The 15,932-nt window shown below is 41.0% G+C and overlaps 1 pseudogene across 1 annotated transcript; it reads left to right on the top strand.

Moving 5' to 3' along the window:
• Positions 1–13,298: 13,298 nt before the first annotated feature.
• LOC147350526 (calmodulin-alpha pseudogene) lies at positions 13,299–14,517 on the top strand (annotated as a pseudogene). Its single transcript, XR_015148967.1, has one exon. The product of XR_015148967.1 is annotated as a calmodulin-alpha pseudogene (transcript).
• Positions 14,518–15,932: the final 1,415 nt, after the last annotated feature.

Here is a 15,932-nt window from a genome sequence, read left to right as displayed (position 1 = left end):
TTTACGTGTCCTTTATAATAAACCAATGATCTGGTAAGTAAATTATCTAGTAAGGAAACTCACTGAGTTCTGTGAGTTACTCTAGCAAATTAATCAAACCCAGTAGCCTCCAAACAATAATCAGTTGCTCAGAAGAGCAGGTATCAACCTGACCTTGTGATCGGCATCTAAAGTGGGTGGGCAGTCTTAACTGAGTCCCTAACCTCTGGCATGTGACAACAGTGTCAGAATTGAGTTCTACTGCAAGACATTTTTGGAGTTAATAATATTTTATAAAAGCATTGTCCAACAAAAATATAATGTGAGCCACAAATGCAAACCAAATATGTAATTTTAAATTTCTAGTTTCTACATTACAAAAGTAAAGAAACAAGTGAAATTCATTTTAATATAGGACACCTAGTCAGTGTGGATACCTGGTGTCCACTGAGAATTGAGAAATTGCTTGGTGGTGATGGGAAACACGCACTGGAATTGTCTGTCTTATTCCCTTACCAGTAGCTCTCAATGGCCCTATAATTATTCTCTTTGAGCATAATCAAAATAGTTTAATTAATTAAAATTGTACATATTCTGCAAAGCATTAAAGTATTATACAATGAAGAATAGCATATACAAAATGCTTCCTTTTTGTAAGAGGAAAGTTGGAATATGTATGTTATTTTTACAAAAAAAAGTAAACAATAGAATAAGAAACCAGAACATATATATAACACACATATATGAAATATATGTGAAATTTATATACATGATGTGAGCAGAAACAAAATGGAGCAATGGAGGGGATAGGTATGGAAGCAAGACTTCTCAGAGTGTACCTTTTCAGTTAGTTTTGACTTGAACTTCTTATGTATTTAAAAGTGTAATTAATCTGAAAAGAAAAACACAAACCCTAAAGTTGAACAAATGGAAACAAAGGGCCCCAATCAAACAGTACAAATTGCCATATAGAGAAAAGAGTTACTTCAAATGACTTTTGAACACAGTATGAAAATTGTCCAATTTTATTGGCACATGTTTAAAGGAAAAAAGAATCGGAAAAATGTAAACCTCACTCACTAGTCTCATTATTTGTAAAATTGGCATTGTAAGCTAGAAGATATTTTCTGTATAAGATAAAGCCAATGAGTAAATTATCTTTTATTTTCTAAAATTTTATTGAAGTATCATTGATTTACAATGCTGTGTTAATTTCTGCTGGACAGTGAGCTGATCCAGTTATACATATAAACAATCTTTTCCCTGTTCTTTTCCACTATGGTTTATCACAGGATATTGAATGTAGTTCCCTTTGCTATAAGTAGGATCTTGTTTAACCGTTCTGTATTTAATAGTTTGCATCTGCTAATCCCAAACTCCCATTCAGTCCAATGAATAAATATTTTAAGTTTATAGAAACTGAGAATTTTGGTTTAAGAGGAATGGAGTCATGAATGCCCTACCTACCACTTTATTACTACAAAGTGTTAAAGAAATTAAAAAGTGTATTATTAGAAATAATATTATTAAAATAGTAAATTTTGTATTTGAAAATTATTTTTAAACTTATGGTTAGTACTATTTTTTCCCTAAGAATTTTATTCACTCCATACTCCTTTTTTCCTGAGGTTTCTGTTTTCACAGTTGGCTCTGTGAACCACCTCTAATATTTGGTTATGATGTAAAGCAGAGATCAAGGTTGGGGCTGGGAATTTTTTGGTCTGTGTCTGTGTTTCTCCTCACATGGATTCTAGAAAGATCCTTAGTAAAAGACCAGAAAGAAAAGTTTTGAATTGGACTCTGGGCCTAGCTCAGCACAAACAAGTAGTTGAGGTCTCTCTGGATACAGATAATATAATGTAAATTAGTAATATAAAGTGGATCATTACATTTTAGAAAATTCTACTAAACCTGACACAATGATATTAAAATGGTAGGTGGAGCATTCATACTTATTTGGGCTTTTCTATGTCCTCTACTATCACAGGACTTTATTCGGATTCATTTGTCAAAATAGCATCATGAAATCAAAATCTAAAATACCACGAATGCCGCCTAACGCACTGCTCTAGGGGGGAAAAGCACCTGTGGAATGATATGTATATATTATTCTATAAATTGTAGCTCAGGTGGTAGAGAGTAATAGTTTTCAGTCTCCTGTAGTTTTACAGAATTCAAAATTTAAATGTTATACTCCCTATTATTCTCTTTCAGCATACAGTCTGTTTTGAGCTCAAATCCACTAAACACTTGAGGAAAATGACATTCACATTAAAGCATAGTTAAATTGTAACCATCAATATCATGGCTGATTTTTGGACTTGATCCTTCACTGTTGATTCAAACAAATGAGGAGTAGGTGGGTATAAGTATTTATTCTACTGACAAACGTAGAACCATGGCTTCATAGTTCCATTATAAGCAGTCTTTTTATCTGCATTTTAAAGTCTAAAATAAAAACCTTCACAAACGATGGTGAGTTATCCCATTTTTCACTTCCACTTCAGTCCCTGGACAAATAAATTGATCTCTCTGAATCTGTTTTTTTTTTACCTGAACAGATTCTCCGTCTTGGTGTGTGTCATATTCACCTGGAGAGCTAATACAGCAGGTAGACTCCCAAGCCTACTCGAGTAGGAGGGGGCTGGGGTCTAATTCTCTGTGTTTTTTCCAAGTGCCCCCCAGTAATTATGATTACACACCAAAATTTGAAAACTGTTGTCTAAGTATACTTCTATGGATTGACTGAGTCATGCATTTGTTTGTTTGTTTATGCATGTGTATAGAAATAAGCATGTATGTGTCACTCAGTTACACACTGCTGAAGTCTCAGAAATGAAACACCTAGCCCTGCTCTAAGAAGTTTTCAGTGTAGTGGAGGAAACACAAAACTAATTACAGCAGTATTATGTGCTCTGAAACAGGCAGACAAGATGCTGAGGAAGGGCATCCCAGATCGCCTAGAATTGCTCACCAGGACAGAGTTCCAGAAAACTAAGATCATGGCATCTGGTCCCATCACTTCATGGCAAATAGATGGGGAAACAGTGGAAACAGTGGCTGACTTTACTTTTTTTGGGCTCCAAAATCACTGCAGATGGTGACTGTAGCCATGAGATTAAAAGATGCTTGCTCCTTGGAAGGAAAGTTATGACCAACCTAGACAGCATATTAAAGAGCAGAGACATTACTTTGCCAACAAAGGCTAGTCAAGGCTATGGTTTTTCCAGTGGTCATGTATGGATATGAGAGTTGGACTGTGAAGAAAGCTGAGCGCCAAAGAATTGATGCTTTTGAACTGAACTTCAAGAGAAGACTCTTGAGAGTCCCTTGGACTGCAAGGAGATCCAACCAGTCCATCCTAAAGGAGACCAGTCCTGAGTGTTCATTGGAAGGACTGATGTTGAAGCTGAAACTCCAATACTTTGGCCACCTCATGCGAGGAGCTGACTCATTTGAAAAGACCTTGATGCTGGGAAAGATTGAAAGCAGGAGGAGAAGGGGATGATAGAGGATAAGATGGTTGGATGGCATCACCGACTCGATGGACATGAGTCTGAGTGAACTCCGGGAGCTGGTGATGGACAGGGAGGCCTGGCGTGCTGCGGTCCCTGGGGTCGCAAAGAGTAGGACACGACTGAGCGACTGAACTGAACTGAACTGAACTGAATTGAAAGAGTTCCCTGCATCTTGAAGGGGCTAGAGGAATCAACTGGGTGACAATTAGCAGTTTAGGCACAGAAGAATAAGGAGGCTTGGAAAGTATAAGCAGTTTGAAAAGTTAGTATTTCTCAAAGACTGAGACACATCACACCTAATGTTCAGATTTTAGGAGGTTCAAGGTCAGGTAAGTCATTACTTAGTGGTAGAATTTTACTCTACAATTCTTTCTCCACATTTTCTTTCTAGAATGAAACACCTTTGTAACATTTGCTAATCTCCTTTTAAAGAGTAGGCTTGAACTCAGAGCTTCAGACAGCAGCAGCATCTAGGTAGATTAAACAACACATCTTCACTCCTAGCAACTGAAACTTAACTTGCTATTTTTGTAGAGATATACAAAGTTTTCTCTTTTAAAATCACCTATTCAAGTAATTGATCTATTTTAAAAATATTGAGTAACTAGTTCATTTGGTATTGGGATGTGCCACAAACTGTGAAGATGGTGTATGAATGAATTTTTGAAGTCTTGCACGGAAATATGTGTCAGAAGTTAAGGCTGCAAAGACAAAGGACCAATTATGAGGGACCCTGGAAGCAATGTTAAGGACTTTTAAGTTTTGCTATAAGGTGACTGGAGGACTCCTTGAAGAATGTCCAACAAGAGAATGTTAACCTTGGAAAGAGTGACAAAAAATAATGCCAGAATGAAGTGGAGAAGCTGGTGTGAGGTAGGGTGGGTAGAAAGAATTTTCAAAGAGGTTTGGCTTTAGACTATACAAAGTTGTTCTTGGTGGGCTTGGTCTATTCATCACATCGATGGAGACTTCAGAAGTGGGTGGAGTAAATCACTTTAAGAGCCTTCAGTCCCATTTAGCTGATAGCTATAACTTAGATATGAACAAAATAACTAGTTTAGTAATATAAAGCATGACAGCTCTGCAGATTACTAGCTATATGGAGTAATATTCCATGCTAAACATAAGACATTTGGAATATAACAAAATTACAGCTTTTCTATGATAACAGGTACAAAAAAAATATGTACTCTTAAAACCAAAACCAAACAAACCCTTGTACTATGTAATTTGGGTGAAACACTTCATACCACTCTCCACTTCCCCCAAATCTGGATGCACAACTGCTGTCAAGTCATTATTCCCCCCACAGAGATCGGGCCAGGCGTGACTGCCAGCTGCTCTAACCAGTGACCAAACTTGGTCACAGAACCAGATGCCAGACATCTGTCTTCTATCAACTACAGTCAAAATGGAGCCCTAACCACTAGATGACTTAACATATAACATATAACCTAAAGAAAAACTGCCCTGTCGCCTGTTTAGCAAAATCTCGATTATAAGACTTTTTTTCCCACTTTCTCAACAGCTGTTGTGGAGAAGGCAATGGCAACCCACTGCTACATTAGGCTGCAGTCCATGGGGTCGCTAAGAGTCATACACAACTTAGCAACTAAACAACAGCAATAAGCTGTGGCATCATCTCTCATTAGCTGGTCTGCTGTTCCATGATTTGTGTCATGCACAGTTAACTGAGAATGCACCCGAGCATTTTAAATCTTTTAAAAAAAAATTATTTAGTTGGGCTGTGCTGGGTCTTTATTGCTGCACCGGCTTTTTTCTCTAGTTGTGGTGAGTGGGGGCTACTCTCTAATTGCACTTCGCCAGCTTCATTGCAGTGGCTTCTCATTGCAGAGCACAGACTCTAGGGCTCACGGGCTTCAGGAGTTGCAGCATGTGGGCTCAGTGGTGGCAGCTCCCAGGCTTTAGAGCACAAGCTCAATAGTTGTGGCGCATGGGCCTTGGTGCTCTGTGGCATGTGGGATCTTCCTGACTGAAACGTGTCTCCATCAACAGGCGGATTCTTTACCACTGAGCTACCCTGTACCACTGAAGGTTTAGGAAACCCAAAACCATCTTTTGTTAGTATCTTTGGCTAATGAATTTCAATGTATTTATTTTTAAAATTAAAAAAAAATTTTTTTGAGAGGAAAGCATTCAGGAGTAAGGTTGTTGAAAATCAAGAATTCACTGGAATTCAGCTTCTTGAGAACAGAATTATTAAATGGAATACTCCTGAGGAATACTGAATAGCTTTAGCACTAGTGAGTGCACTGATTAGAACCTTACTAGCAAATTCCACAGAGAATGCTATGGCACCCCACTCCAGTACTCTTGCCTGGAAAATCCCATGGAGGAGCTTGGTAGGCTGCAGTCCATGGGGTCGCTAAGAGTCGGACACGACTGAGCAACTTCACTTTGACTTTTCACTTTCATGCATTGGAGGAGGAAGTGGCAACCCACTCCAGTGTTCTTGCCTGGAGAATCCCAGGGACTGGGGAGCCTGGTGGGCTGCCATCTATGGGGTGGCACAGAGTCGGACACGACTGAAGCGACTTAGCAGTAGCAGCAGCAGCAAATTCCATGGAGAGAGCGATGGCACCCTACTCCAGTACTCTTGCCTGGAAAATCCCATGGATGAAGGAGCCTGGTGGGCTGCAGTCCATGGGGTCACGAAGAGTCAGACACGACTGAGCGACTTCATTTTCACTTTTTACTTTCATGCATTGGAGAAGGAAGTGGCAACCCACTCCAGTGTTCTTGCCTGGAGAATCCCAGGGATGGGGGAGCCTGGTGGGCTGCCGTCTATGGGGTCGCACACAGTCGGACATGACTGAAGTGACTTAGCAGCAGCAGCAGCAGCAAGTTCCAAAATATATTAGCCAGTATATACTGTATTTCATTCTTTGGTATTGCCTTTCTTTGGGATTGGAATGAAAATTGACCTTTTCCAGTCCTGTGGCCACTGCTGAGTTTTCCAAATTTGCTGGCATATTGAGTGCAGCACTTTCACAGCATCATCTTTCCGGATTTGGAATTGCTCAACTGGAATTCCATCACCTCCACTAGCTTTGTTCGTCATGATGCTTTCTAAGGCCCACTTGACTTCATATTCCAGGATGTCTGGCTCTAGGTCAGTGATCACACCATCGTGATTATCTGGGTCATGAAGATCCTTTTTGTACAGTTCTTCTGTGTATTCTTGCCCTCTCTTCTTAATATCTTCTGCTTCTGTTAGGTCCATACCATTTCTGTCCTTTATCGAGCTCTTCTTTGCATGAAATGTTCCTTTGGTATCTCTGATTTTCTTGAAGAGATCCCTAGTCTTTCCCATTCTGTTGTTTTCCTCTATTTCTTTGCATTGATCGCTGAAGAAGGCTTTCTTATCTCTTCTTGCTATTCTTTGGAACTCTGCATTCAGATGTTTATATCTCTCCTTTTCTCCTTTGCTTTTCACTTCTCTTCTTTTCACAGCTATTTGTAAGGCCTCCCCAGACAGCCATTTTGCTTTTTTGCATTTCTTTTCTATGGGAATGGTCTTGATCCCTGTCTCCTGTACAATGTCATGAACCTCATTCCATAGTTCATCAGGCACTCTATCTATCAGATCTAGGCCCTTAAATCTATTTCTCACTTCCACTGTATAATCATAAGGAATTTGATTTAGGTCATACCTGAATGGTCTAGTGGTTTTCCCTACTTTCTTCAATTTAAGTCTGAATTTGGCAATAAGGAGTTCGTGGTCTGAGCCACAGTCAGCTCCTGGTCTTGTTTTTGCTGACTGTATAGAGCTTCTCCATCTTTGGCTGCAAAGAATATAATCAGTCTGATTTCGGTGTTGACCATCTGGTGATATGCACGTATAGAGTCTTCTCTTGTGTTGTTGGAAGAGGGTGTTTGTTGTGACCAGTGCATTTTCTTGGCAAAACTCTATTAGTCTTTGCCCTGCTTCATTCCGTATTCCAAGGCCAAATTTGCCTGTTACTCCAGGTGTTTCTTGATTTCCTACTTTTGCATTCCAGTCCCCTATAATGAAAAGGACATCTTTTTTGGATGTTAGTTCTAAAAGGTCTTGTAGGTCTTCACAGAACCGTTCAACTTCAGCTTCTTCAGCATTACTGGTTGGGGCATAGACTTGGATTACTGTGATACTGAATGGTTTGCCTTGGAAATGAACAGAGATCATTCTGTCATTTTTGAGATTACATCCAAGTACTACATTTTGGACTCTTTTGTTGACCATGATGGCCACTCCATTTCTTCTGAGGGATTCCTGCCCGCAGTAGTAGATATAATGGTCATCTGAGTTAAATTCACCCATTCCAGTCCATTTCAGTTCACTGATTCCTAGAATGTCGACATTCACTCTTGCCATCTCGTTTGACCACTTCCAATTTGCCTTGATTCATGGACCTGACATTCCAGGTTCCTATGCAATATTGCTCTTTACAGCATCAGACCTTGCTTCTATCACCAGTCACATCCACAGCTGGGTATTGTTTTTGCTTTGGCTCCATCCCTTCATTCTTTCTGGAGTTATTTCTCCACTGATCTCCAGTAGCATATTGGGCACCTACTGACCTGGGGAGTTTCTCTTTCAGTATCCTATCATTTTGCCTTTTCATACTGTTCATGGGGTTCTTAAGGCAAGAATACTGAAGTGGTTTGCCATTCCCTTCTCCAGTGGACCACATTCTGTCAAATCTCTCTGCCTGTCTTGGGTTGCCCCACGGGCATGGCTTAGTTTCATTGAGTTAGACAAGGCTGTGGTCCCAATGTGATTAGATTGACTAGTTTTCTGTGAGTATGGTTTCAGTGTGTTTGCCCTCTGATGCCTTCTTGCAACACCTACCTTCTTACTTGGGTTTCTCTTACCTTGGTCGTGGGGTATCTCTTCACGGCTGCTCCAGCAAAGCACAGCCATTGCTCCTTACCTTGGACGAGGGATATCTCCTCACCGCTGCCCTTCCTGACTTTCAATCTGGGATAGCTCCTCTAGGCCCTCCTGCGCCCGCGTAGCCACAGCTCCTTGGACGTGGGGTTGGTCCTCCCGGCCACCACCTCTGGCCTCGGTCGTGCGGTTGCTCCTCCCCGCCGCTGCCCTTGGCCTCGGGCATAGGGGTGTGGGGTATCTCCTCCCGGCCACCCCCCTGACCTCGGATGCGGGGTAACTCCTCTTGGCTGCCGCCCTTCGGGCATGGGGTCCTCCCAGCTTCTGCCCCTGACTTCGGACGTGGGGTGGCTCCTCTGGGCCGCGCTATGGCGGTCCGTCGCAGCCGCCTGAATTCTCCAAGCCAGGCTTCAGCAATATGTGAACCGTGAACTTCCTGATGTTCAAGCTGGTTTTAGAAAAGGCAGAGGAACCAGAGATCAAATTGCCAACATCCGCTGGATCATCGAAAAAGAAAGAGAGTTCCAGAAAAACATCTATTTCTGCTTTATTGACTATGCCAAAGCCTTTGACTGTGTGGATCACAATAAACTGTGGAAAATTCTGAAAGAGATGGGAATACCAGACCACCTGATCTGCCTCTTGAGAAATTTGTATGCAGGTCAGGAAGCAACAGTTAGAACTGGACATAGAACAACAGACTGGTTCCAAATAGGAAAAGGAGTTCGTCAAGGCTGTATATTGTCACCCTGTTTATTTAACTTCTATGCAGAGTACATCATGAGAAACGCTGGACTGGAAGAAACACAAGCTGGAATCAAGATTGCCGGGAGAAATATCAATAACCTCAGATATGCAGATGACACCACCCTTATGGCAGAGTGAAGAGGAACTCAAAGGCCTCTTGATGAAAGTGAAAGTGGAGAGTGAAAAAGTTGGCTTAAAGCTCAACATTCAGAAAACGAAGATCATGGCATCCGGTCCCACCACTTCATGGGAAATAGATGGGGAAACAGTGGAAACAGTGTCAGACTTTATTTTCTGGGCTCCAAAATCACTACAGATGGTGACTGCAGCCATTAAATTAAAAGACACTTACTCCTTGGAAGGAAAGTTATGACTAACCTAGACAGCATGTTCAAAAGCAGAGACATTACTTTGCCAACAAAGGTTCGTCTAGTCAAGGCTATGGTTTTTCCTGTGGTCATGTATGGATGTGAGAGTTGGACTGTGAAGAAGGCTGAGCACCGAAGAATTGATGCTTTTGAACTGTGGTGTTGGAGAAGACTCTTGAGAGTCCCTTGGACTGCAAGGAGATCCAACCAGTCCATTCTGAAGGAGATCAGCCCTGGGATTTCTTTGGAAGGAATGATGCTAAAGCTGAAACTCCAGTACTTTGGCCACCTCATGCGAAGAGTTGACTCACTGGAAAAGACTCTGATGCTGGGAGGGATTGGGGGCAGGAGGAGAAGGGGACAACAGAAGATGAGATGGCTGGATGGCATCACTGACTCGATGGACGTGAGTCTGGGTGAACTCCGGGAGTTGGTGATGGACAGGGAGGCCTGGCATGCTGCGATTCATGGGGTCGCAAAGAGTCGGACATGACTGAGCGACTGATCTGATCTGATCTGACTGTAGTTCAATTAAAATTATTTGTATTTGCATACTTCATTAAAAAATGTCAAAATAATTTTCACTTTACTTTCTGTTTATCTGTCATAAATTAAAAATAGACGATTGTCATGGAGGGTCAGCGTAGTATCTCACAAGTATAGATTCAAGTCTATTGCTTTTCAGTGTGCAGCACCTTCATGATACATAGTTAATCATCCATGAGTTGTTGACGATAGAATGCACCTAATTAATTTATGTATATTTACACATATGGCAAACACTGTGCTGCTGCTGCTGCTGCTAAGTCGCTTCAGTCGTGTCCGACTCTGTGTGACCCCATAGACGGAAGCTCACCAGGCTCCCCTGTCCCTGGGATTCTCCAGGCAAGAACACTGGAGTGGGTTGCCATTTCCTTCTCCAATGCATGAAAGTGAAAAGTGAAAGTGAAGCCTCTCAGTCGTCTCTGACTCTTAGCGACCCCATGGACTGCAGCCCACCAGGCTCCTCCATCCTTGGGATTTTCCAGGCAAGAGTACTGGAGTGGGGTGCCATTGCCTTCTCCAAAACACTGTGAAGGTGTCAGTAAAAAGGAAATAGAATACATACTTTCAGATAAATAGTAATTCACAATTTAACCAAGTGGCACCAGCAATACTGCTTCAGGATTAGTGTCTGAGACTCACAACAGCACCCAGCAAGAATTGTAACAGTTTCTCTGAGAGTGGAGTTGAGAAGAAATAGGTGATGGGGTCAAGTCTCCATGTGGGGAGAGCAGATTTGGATGAGGAAAGGAAGAGGTTTTCCCAGGCTCTGGACAGTCATGGAGTAAGGGAATGGGGCAGAGCTGGGTTAGGAAGTGAAAAATAACCCTTCTGATTGCTAGTGACAAAGGCTTGACTCCAGCTGGTCTAAGTCACAAAGGACACCAGAAAGTCCAGGGGCTCAGATAGCTCCAGGCATGACTGGATTCGCTTCCCAGTCATTCTCCAGCTCTGCTTTCTATGGGGTGGGTTCTATTCTCAGCTAGGCTTTCCTGAGGTTATGGCAAAGAGAGATCCTGGCAGCTCTGAGCTCACAACCTGACGAATGTAACCCCGACAGAAAAACAGCTCCTGAGTGCAAGCAAAAGTCCCAGAATTAATACTGACTGGCCTGGCTCAAGTGACAAGTTCACTGCTGGCCAGGCGTGGGTCATCTCCCAGCATGGAAGCCAGTGAATGGGATTATATATGGCTCCAAAAGGAAGAGAGTGATTCTATTTTTAAAACAGGTAACTTGGGGTGGGAAAAAGAAACAGAGGGGACACGAGGACAAGACGAGACTGAATAAACCCATTCTTATTTTCCAACTTCCGCTGCAATTCGTCCTCGCAAACCAAGAGTGAAATGTTTTCATGCCAAAATGCTTAGAAGGCTTTAATTCAGAGTTTCTCAACTTCTAAAAAATTATCATTCATTAAAGACCTTTAAAGACATTGTTTTGCCGAATTGTTCCTTATGAAATTCTAATATCTGTGTTATATTAGATATACAGATATACAGTTCATGCAGTATATGTATATCTGGGCTTCCCACATGGTGCTAGTGGGAAAGAATCCACCTGCCAATACAGGAGACCTAGAGCTAAGGGTTCAATCCATGGGTGAGGGAAGCTCTTCTGGAGGAGGGCATGGCAACCCTCTCCAGTATTCTTGCCTGGAGGGTCCCATGGACAGAGGACCCTGGTGGGCTACAGTCCATAGGGTCGTGAAGAGTTGGACATGACTGAGCGTAGCTTGCAAGCAAGCACATGCTTTATACATAGGACAGTGTTAGTCACTCAGTCCTATCTGACTCTTTGTGACCCCATGGACTGACTGTATGTAGCCCACCAAGCTCTTCTATCCATGGAACTCTCCAGGCAAGAATACTGGAGTGGGTTGCCATTTCCTTCTCCATACATAGAAAGAGTAAGCATAAACCTCTTCCTTTTATCTAATGCAGAGTTATGAATGACAAAATTTTAAGGTACATTTTAAATTCAAAATCAAAGCTATTAACCTTTATAACTTTGCTGTTTAACTTCTAATATAGTTTTATTTGTTTCTGTACTGTAATGTATCAAATTATATATAGATACTGGCAATTTTTAGAACTACATGTTAATAATAACAGTGTAATCAATTTAAAAACAAATCATTCAAAAGGGTTATTTTTTTCAGTGATAGAAAAACAATTTAAAAAAATTAAATTTCCTAAACATTAAATTTTAACTTCTGTTTGATATGAGAAAATGGCTTTTAACCTAACTAGATGTTAGATACTTATTCAGTTATTGTTGACAGTTTTTCTTGTCAACAGTTGATGTAGTTAATTTGTTGGCTAACTTTTATAGAATTAAATAGTAAGTATAAATCATTTTTATTTACTTCTCAAAGTTCAAATCCTATAGAAAGCAGTGAGCATCACACACAGACAATAGCCTCAAGGCTGTCTGTGGAACGTGCAGGCCACCCCTTCTAATGTGACTTTGAGATTGAGTCCTCAGTCTCTATCAGTCAAGACAAACTCTCCAATCACAGCCATCTAGTCGCCATAGATGTAGTACAGATTTTTGCAATAGTGATCTAGCAGACATTTATGTACCTTTCATGACTGTGGCAATGCTGCTTATATGACACCAAGAAAGGTCGACAAGAGAAATTAATATTAAGGAATACAAATATTCCAACCCTGAGAAAGGTTGACTTTTGAAGGGTCAGAAATCACTGTGATGTTACTTTTTGCTCACCCCCACCCTGCCTCGAATCAGTTTTCACCCCCTTGAGGGCACTATCACTCCCTTTGAGGATGGATGTACTTGCTGTTGTTATTTAGTCGTTAAGTTGTGACCGATTCTTATTCGACCCCATGGACAGTAGCCCGCCAGGCTCCCCTCTCCATGGGATTTTCCAGGTAAGAATACTGGAGTGGGTTACCATTTCCTCTTCCAGGGGATCTTCCCAAACCAGGGATTGAACCTGAGTCTCCTGGATTGGTGGGCGGATTCTTTACCACTGCAGCACCTGGGAAGCCCTTGTCTTCTAGTAAAGTTCACTTATTGATTCAGATTTTCCCATACCAACAGTGTTTATCTTTCCCATGAGAGATTCTCAAGTATTTGGAAACAGATGTTATATTCCCATACTGAAAGTCTCCTCTAAATATTTCCTTTTTAAGGCTTAACTCAACCACAGTTTCCTTGAACTGGCACCCATTTGACTCAGTTCCCCTGTTGCACTGGGTGTCCTTTGGGGACAGACGCCATGCCTTGTTTACCAGGCTGCTTGCTCTGTTGGGATCCACTCCAACTTGTTCTTAAAGTGAAGTATCTATGAGTCCAAGTGGAGCGAGAGAGCTGAGTGGTTGTGTGATTGCATCCCAGAGACCTGTAGCGCTTGCAGCATGGCTGACCAACTGACTGAAGAGCAGATTGCAGAATTCCAAGAAGCTTTTTCACTATTTGACAAGGATGGTGATGGAACTATAACAACAAAGGAATTGGGAACTGTAATGAGGTCTCTTGGGCAGAATCCCACAGAAGCAGAGTTACAGGACATGATTAATGAAGTGGATGCTGATGGTAATGGCACAATTGACTTCCCGGAATTTCTGACAATGATGGCAAGAAAAATGAAAGATACAGACAGTGAAGAAGAAATTAGAGAAGCATTTCGTGTGTTTGATAAGGATGGTAATGGCTATATTAGTGGAGCAGAGCTCCGCCATGTGATGACAAACCTTGGAGAGAAGTTAACAGATGAAGAGGTTGATGAAATGATCAGGGAAGCAGATATTGATGGTGATGGTCAAGTAAACTATGAAGAGTTTGTACATATGATGACAGCAAAGTGAAGACATTGTACAGAATGTGTTAAATTCCTTGTACAAAATTGTTTATTTGCCTTTTCTTTGTTTGTAACTTATCTGTAAAAGGTTTCCCCCTACTGTCAAAAAAAAAATATGCATGTATAGTAATTAGGACTTCATTCCTCCATGTTTTCTTCCCTTATCTTACTGTCATTGTCCTGAAACCTTATTTTAGAAAATCAATCAAGTAACATGTTGCATGTGGCTTACTCTGGATATATCTAAGCCCTTCTGCACATCTAAACTTAGATGGAGTTGGTCAAATGAGGGAACATCTGGGTTATGCCTTTTTTTTTTTTTTTTGAGTAGTTTTCTTTAGGAACTGTCAGCATGTTGTTGTTGAAGTGTGGAGTTGTAACTCTGCGTGGACTACGGACAGTCAACAATATGTACTTAAAAGCTGCACTATTTCAAAACGGGTGTTTTATCCAGGTACTCGTACACTATTTTTTTGTACTGCTGGTCCTATACAAGAAACATTTTCTTTTATTGTTAACTTGCTTTTTAAACTTTGTTTTAGCCACTTAAAGAAAATCTGCTTATGGCACAATTTGCCTCAAATCCATTCCAAGTTGTATATTTGTTTTCCAATAAAAAAATTACAATTTACCCAAAAAAAAAAAAAGTGAAGTATCTATATCTGAACATAGTATCTGACACAGAGTCAAGGAAGGCAATCTTCCCTTGTTTGGGATGGTACTCCTTTATTAGCAGAGTCAAAGATGACACCAGGGCTGCCTGGATGGCTTGCTGATGCCTATTCAGTCATGACTGAGACCCTAAAGCCTTTCTTCACAGACACGCTGACATGCTGATTTCCTCCTCCCTTTAGTTCCGGTTTTCTGAGATCTGTGTGTGCTTTGCATTCACACTTATGCATTTATGTTAGACTCTTCCCAATACTCCCTTATGTTGAGACATTTGAAGATTCCAATTTGGTTATCCAACTCATTTGGTCATTCATCAGTTATACTTGCTTTTCTAAACAGTTTTTTTTTTTTTTTCCATAAAAGTTAATAAGAATGGAACATCAGTATGAGGAAAAAAAGCAGCACATTTTCCATCCCTAGAGCTACGGTAAGTGCTGAGCCTGGGTTCATGAAGTTTGCATCTAGGCTTCTTTCTGCAGGGGAGGTTTGCATCCTCCTCCATGCATCTCCCATTCCACAAAGGGAAAGGATCTAAAAGGGTCATCGAGGGACTTACCCAGTGGTCCAGGAGCTAAGACTCCGTGCTCCCAATGCAGGGGGCCTGAGTTTAATCCCTGGTCAGGGAACTAGATGCTACATGCCACAACCAAGAGTTTGCATGCCACAGCTAAAATATACCTCATGCCATAACTAAAGACCCCGTGCAGTCAAATAAATATGGATTAAAAATTTTCAAATTGTTTATATAAATGAAAGATCCATCTCAGGAGTTTCCCCAAACTGACTTTTCCAAAGTAAAATATACTTAGCACCTGAGATCTAATGACCTAGTATGTGTCACTGTACTTTGTAAATTTTGAGGGTTATTGGAGTAGCAGAATCTCATAAAAATACAGAACTTTGTCCTTTTTAAGCTCATAGTACATGAACTATTTTATCATTTTGGCCATATTAACATATGTTTACAATGTGACATCAAACACTGAATCAACAGCATAATTCTGGAGGAAAAAAGAGCTTGCTACTGATACTCTCTAAAATGAAGGCAAAAGAGTGTTTCTGACTTGAATAATTCGGACATTTGGTCCAAACCTTGGTTCAGCGAGAATAGACCTGGCTTATGAGAGTTAATTCATACCATTTGGAGGCTAAAATAGTTATAAAGCTGCTTTGGAATGTCCTAAATTGTGCCTAAGAGACCTGTTTTTGACAGATGTGTTCATGTAGTCCAGTCAATTGGCATATGGAATTTTTATGTACAAGCTAGTGCAAAAGTTTCAACATGTAACATTTATTAGTGCTTCCACTGGCATGGGGAGACAGATGGAATACACATTACTTGCAAAAGCAAGCTTTGCAGTTGGCCTTACAAGCCTGACTTTTCTTGGTT

The sequence above is a fragment of the Bos grunniens genome, chromosome 20 (genome assembly GCF_055505025.1).
Source record: "Bos grunniens cultivar Pamir isolate PY7600 chromosome 20, Bosgru_T2T1.0, whole genome shotgun sequence".
In the NCBI taxonomy this organism is placed as follows: domain Eukaryota; kingdom Metazoa; phylum Chordata; class Mammalia; order Artiodactyla; family Bovidae; genus Bos; species Bos grunniens.
This window is presented reverse-complemented; position numbering and strand designations above follow the sequence as displayed.